We start from the raw sequence: 6,000 nt of genomic DNA on the forward strand, positions 1-6,000 counted from the left end.
ACATTTAACTTAATTTTCATGTTCCCAAATGATATATCCATTGCCCCAGTTCTACCAGTTGATACATGCATTGGCTGTCGCTAAAAAGGGACGACCAAGAATCACAGGAATTTATTTTTTTAGGTTGGGCACATGTTCCATTGTCAAGGAACGATAAAATCTACTGAAAAATTAGAATTTGTCTACCTTGACAAGAAAATCTTCAATCATCCCCCTTGGCATCTTCACCGATCTATCAGCCAATTGGTAAAGATACCGAGGTAGGTTTCAATTCACCCAACCCAAATTTTTCATAGACTGAATAGGGTAGAAGATTCACACTTGCCCCTAGATCTAAAAGTGCTCGATCAATAGAGTTATCTCCTATGACACAGAAAATAGTGGGAGCGCCAGGATCTTTGAATTTTGGAGGGGTGTTGTGTTGGAGAATGGAACTTACCTGCTCAGTTAGGAGGATCTTTTTAGGCACATGTGTCCTAGATTTCCGCTTTTGGGTGCAAAGGTCTTTGAGAAATTTGGCATAGGAGGGAACTTGTTTGATGGCATCAAGGAGTGGGAGGTTGATTTTAACTTGTTTGAAGACCTCCATCATCTCTTCTAATGAAGTTCCCTTCTTGCCAAAGGGAGAGGGTGCATTAAGTGCTTCAGGGAATGGAGCCTTTGGAATGTGGGTTGTGGCAGATGGTGGACTAGCTGAAGAAGGTTTTGGGTTTTCATGTGATACATTCCTCTCCTCTTCTTCATCTTCCTTATTGTTACCCTCCCCAACCTTATTATCTATTATACGTCCATTCCTTAGGGTAGTCAAAGCATTGGCTTGCTCATGATTTAGTCGAGTTTCTTGAGCCACGTATTGTCCCCTAGGATTACTCATTGGTTGACTTGGAAGCTTACCTTCCTCTCGCTTGTTTAATGCATTGGCTAGTTGACCCATTTGGGATTCTAGCTTAGCAATTGATTGCGTGTGAGAGTGCAATAGTTGTGTGTTTGCCTCCAAACCTTGAAGGGCAGTCAATACTTTCTCCTCAAAGGCTGTATTTCTTTGGGTTGGAGGAGGAGGGTGTTGAAATTGAGTTGAGGGACGGTAGAGATGAAAATTTTGGAAGTAGGGTTGGGCATTATTCGAAGCTTGCTGCCTCCAAGAAAAATTTGGATGATTCCGCCATCCCGGATTATATGTATTCGAAAATGGGTCATTACCCGGTCTAGGCTGTGTCTGAGCAGCATTGATGTGTTCTTGCACGAGTTCGGGAAATTGGGGCGCTGAGGGGCACTCATGAATAGGGTGCGATGGGCTAGAACAGATGGCACACACTTGTGCTTGGGACGAGCTAACGATATGTCCTCCTATCATCAATTGATCAATCTTATGGAACAATGCATCTACCTTGCTAGACAGGTCCATGGAATGACTTATTTCACAAATGGTCCCTTTTCTTTGAGAACTCAGGGGTACTTGACGAGAACAGGAAGCATGGTGGAGGGAGTTTTCATTAAGATTTTCAAATAATTGCCATGCTTCATGCTCATTTTGAAGCATGAAAGTCCCCCCGCATGCAGCATCGATCATCTGACGGTTTCATTCAGTCAATCCGTCATAGAAACATTGCACTAGCTACCACTTAGGTATTTGATGATGAGGGCATTTACGGATTAGGTCCCGAAATCTCTCCCAAGTTTCATGAAATTCTTCTCCCTCAGTTTGGGAGAAGCTTGTAATGGCACGTCTAAACTGGTTCGTTCTTCCTATGGGAAAGTATTTTTTAAGGAATTCTTGTTGCATTTGATCCCAAGAATGAATCAATTAGCTTTTAAAGAATTCAGCCATTGTTTGGCTCTATCTTTAAGGGAGAAAGGAAATAATCTAAGTTTCAGAGCATCATCAGTGAAGTTCTGAATCTTGACAGTGGTGCAAATCTCAAGGAATTCATCTAGGTGTTTATATGATTCTTTGTTGGTGAGCCGATAAAAAGATGGGAGCATTTGGATCACATGGGGATGAAGACGATGTCGTAGCTACCTGGATGCGGAAAACGCCTGGCGGGATGCATCGCGGGAGAAGAGGAATGGAAGGCTGGTGGGAGCTGATCACGGCTTGGAGCTGGGAATCGATCGCGGAGGATTTGGGAGCGTTACTTTGAAACGAGGATCTGTGTGTGTTGCTTTGAAACGAGGATCTGGGTGTGCTGGGGAGGATTTGAAATCAACGGCATAAAAGTCTCCCCTGTTTCAGCTAGTAAAGAAAGAATGGCAAGTCCGTTGGATGGCTGCTGATCTGGGAAGAATAGGGGAATTGGCTTTGGATTGGAGGTGGGTCATGATCATTGACTTGTCCTCGAGTCCAACGTCATTTAAATTTAATTCTCGCTAAACTGCTTCAGACTGAACTCAACCAGATAAAATAAACAAGACCATGACTTAATAAGAAGGGTTAATCAAACATTTTTTCCATATAAAAATAATTAATTATAACTTTCAATCTACTCAGGACCAAAACCTATTTAATTATAACCTTAGTTTGATTACAACTCTATCAGGTCACCAAACCGGGTCAAAACAAGATTGCAACCAAGAGGGAGACAAGTTCAGAGTCTGGTTTAAGAAAAGAATTATCTACTTCTTACCATATTTTAAATTTATTTAAATGATTATTCAATTTCATGGTAAAATACGTATTTATCAGTTTAAGAACATTGATAAGTGCTATGGAAAGATAACTAAATTATAAATTATTCAGCACTTATCACTTACTCTCTGAGTAAGGGGAGCCTCCCACCTGCTTACCTGGCCAATTGTTCGATTATCTCTTATGAAGAGCTCAAGTTGCAAACACTAAGATATGATTAACCAATATTAAGTCTATAGGTCTTCCACCGTAGTAGAGCTGCTAAGGTCTTTCTGGTGTTGACTTGTCTCGGCTGGACACAGTGGGCAAGTTGCATCGGGGGGCTGGACCTCTCTATAGATATGAGATGTTGTAGGGGTAAAGGTGGGGTTGGGCACCAATAACTGTTAGGTGAGGACCCAATGACGACTTTATTTTTATGGTTATACGGTGGGTCTGACTTAACTAAGGAATGGGACCAATAACTGTTAGGTGAGGTCTTCATGACTTAGAGACCAAGTAGCACTGCAACATGCTTGAGAAGCATTGTACAACAGTTGTACACTCATCCATTTATGTGTCACCAATAACTGTTAGGTCAGGTGGCATGTAAATCGGTGGAACTGCAGTACCCACTAGAAACCCTAGTCGTGTAGGTTTTCCGTTTTCCTACCAGGAGAGTATGAGGAATTCGAGAAAATAGTGGGAGGTACATTTGTTCTAAAAGACCCTAGAACAAATTAGGATCAAGTACAAAATTCTAACTAGAATCTTTACTCTCTGAGGATTATAAAGTCAGCTTCTAGATTTTTAACTCATATCCTATAGAACAACCGTTTGACCAAACCCAATTATAAAGACTGGCTCAGCAAATTACAAAATAGTTTTGAATTATGAGAAATTAGGATATGTGCTAGACCATGGAATCCCTGTGTTACCAATCTGTCCAATCACTGATTAGCGTAAGACGCATGTTAAGTGGACGAACAATGACAATAAAGTTAGGTGCTGCACAATGGCATGTATGTCCAATGAATTACAATGCCAGCATGAGAACATGAGACTGCCAGGGACATATTAAATCACCTGCAAGAGTTGTATGGTGATCAGAGTCGCGCAGCATGTTTTGAAGTGTCCAAGAGGCTCTTCAAGGCAAAGATACGTGAGGGGCAGTCTGTCCACGATCACTGTTTGACTATGATCAAAGATCTAGAGGAGCTTGAGAAGCTCGGTATGACCATGTATAAGGAATTGCAAATAGATCTGATCCTACAATCCCTTCTAGATTCATATGAACAGTTTATAGTAGACTACCATATGAACAAGATTGTATGCACCAAAACAAAATTGTTAAATAAATTGGTAACTACCTTAGGGACCTTGAAGAGTTCAAGGGGCATCATTCTCGCTGTCGAGTTGGTTTCTACTTCCAAGAGAGAGTCTATCTGGAAGAAAAAGAAGCCTGCAAAGAAGCAGAAAAAGAACAAGAAGCCAAGTAAGGAAGTTCCAAGAAAAAGGCCAATTGCAAGGAAAAGTGTTTCCATTGCATAATGGACGGCCATTGGAAGAGGAACTGTCCTACATACATGGAAAGCATAAAGAACATGAAGGGTGACAGATCTTCAGAAGGTATGTCAGAAATGCTCAGGATACTTAGGGACTGTTACCTATTGCTAGCAGAAATTTAATTTCTGTATCTTGTTTAGCACAAAAAGATTTTTATAAGACTACTGTTCCATTTATTTGAGAAATAAATTGGTTCAACGTGGTTTTATGATTGACAATCTCTATCACATACATATGGATGTATCTATGAATGTATCTGAGAAAACAATGAATACCATAGGATCTAATAGATCCAGAAATGAGATAAATTTAAAGTATTTGTGGCACCTCAGGCTTGGCCATATAGGAGAAGACAGAATAAACAAATTGGAGAAACATGAGCTTTTGGGCTCATTGACTTTCGAGTCATATTCGATTTGTAAATTCTGCCTTCGAGGAAAGATGGCTAAATTATCCTTTGTAGGACACAGGGAGGTCCACTGAAATACTTACCCTAGTACACACTGATGTGTGTGGCCTATTCGATGTGCAGGCTAGGGGTTGTAATTTTTTACTTCATTTACCGATAATTACTCACGGTATGGATATGTGTATGATACACAAATCTGAAATTTTTGAAAGGTTCAAAGAGTTGAGATATGAAGCAGAAAAATAAACAGAAAAACTCATTAAGGTTCTTCGATTAGATCGAGGAAGTGAATATCTTAGTGGAGAGTTCTGTAATTATCTCAAGGAGAATGGTGTAGTTTCATAATGGACTCCTTCTGGTACACCTCAGCTCAACGAAGTGTCAGAAAGGAGGAATCAGACTTTATTGGATATGGTCCGGTCCATGATGAGCTTCACTGATTTATCCTTGTTTCTTTAGATAAATACTCTATTTTCAGCTATTTACTTATTGAATAGAATTTCCTCTAAAAGTCCGTTCCTACCACCATATGAGATATGACATGGTAAAGAAGCCGAGTCTTGGTAATCTCAAGATTTAGGGATGTCCAGCTCAACTCAAGCGACAACAGGCGGACAAGTTAGAGGATAGGACAATTAATGCTCGTTTTATAGGATACCTAAAGAGTCATTAGGATACAACTTTTTGTCCCAAAGGATCACAAAGTGTTTATGAGCCTAGATGCTATCTTCATGGAAAATAGTTTATCCTTGACAGAGACAGTGGGAGGAAAATTGAGCTTGAAGAGAAAGTCTCTAAAGAGCAACGAGCCATTGTGCCTATATAACCTATTAAGCCAGTACACGTAGTACCTTCTCCACCTCGTAGAGGAAGTGTTCCTCATGGGAGATGGGGATCAAGGTAAGGATCCCAATACCTACAACGAGGCGATGTTAGACATCGATTTCGAGAGATGGCTAGAAGCGATGAAGTCAGAGAAGGACTCCATGCATTCCAACCAAGTCTGGCCCTTGGTAGATCCACCAGAAGGTATAGTACCTATTGGGTGTAAATGGATCTACAAGAGAAGAATTAAGTTTGGATGGCTAGATAGAGACCTATAAGGCAAGGCTAATGGTGAAAGATTATAGTCAGTGCGAAGGCTTTCATCTGAACGGTTTGATTGAGATTCTGAAATTTTTAAGACCATTAGATTAATACGAAATCTTGTTGCTTCCTGTTTTTAATTTTCTGCATTTAATCTTTTTTAGAATCAGAATTTTAGTGTTATCATATCTCATTAACCCTTGTTGCTAATTAAAAATTTAAGAAAAAAACTTTAAGAAAAGATCAAGGGTGATTATTCAAAAATTTAAAAAAAAATAAAGAGGAAAAACCTAAAAAATTTCAAATTTTCCAAATTTTCAAGTTTTCCAAAATT

General features: G+C 39.8%; 1 non-coding gene across 1 annotated transcript; it reads left to right on the forward strand.

Moving 5' to 3' along the window:
* Positions 1-1,628: 1,628 nt before the first annotated feature.
* On the forward strand, positions 1,629-1,734 carry LOC120109290. Its single transcript, XR_005510241.1, has one exon. It is a non-coding gene; the product is annotated as a small nucleolar RNA R71 (small nucleolar RNA).
* Positions 1,735-6,000: the final 4,266 nt, after the last annotated feature.

The sequence above is a fragment of the Phoenix dactylifera genome, unplaced genomic scaffold, assembly GCF_009389715.1.
Source record: "Phoenix dactylifera cultivar Barhee BC4 unplaced genomic scaffold, palm_55x_up_171113_PBpolish2nd_filt_p 001987F, whole genome shotgun sequence".
In the NCBI taxonomy this organism is placed as follows: domain Eukaryota; kingdom Viridiplantae; phylum Streptophyta; class Magnoliopsida; order Arecales; family Arecaceae; genus Phoenix; species Phoenix dactylifera.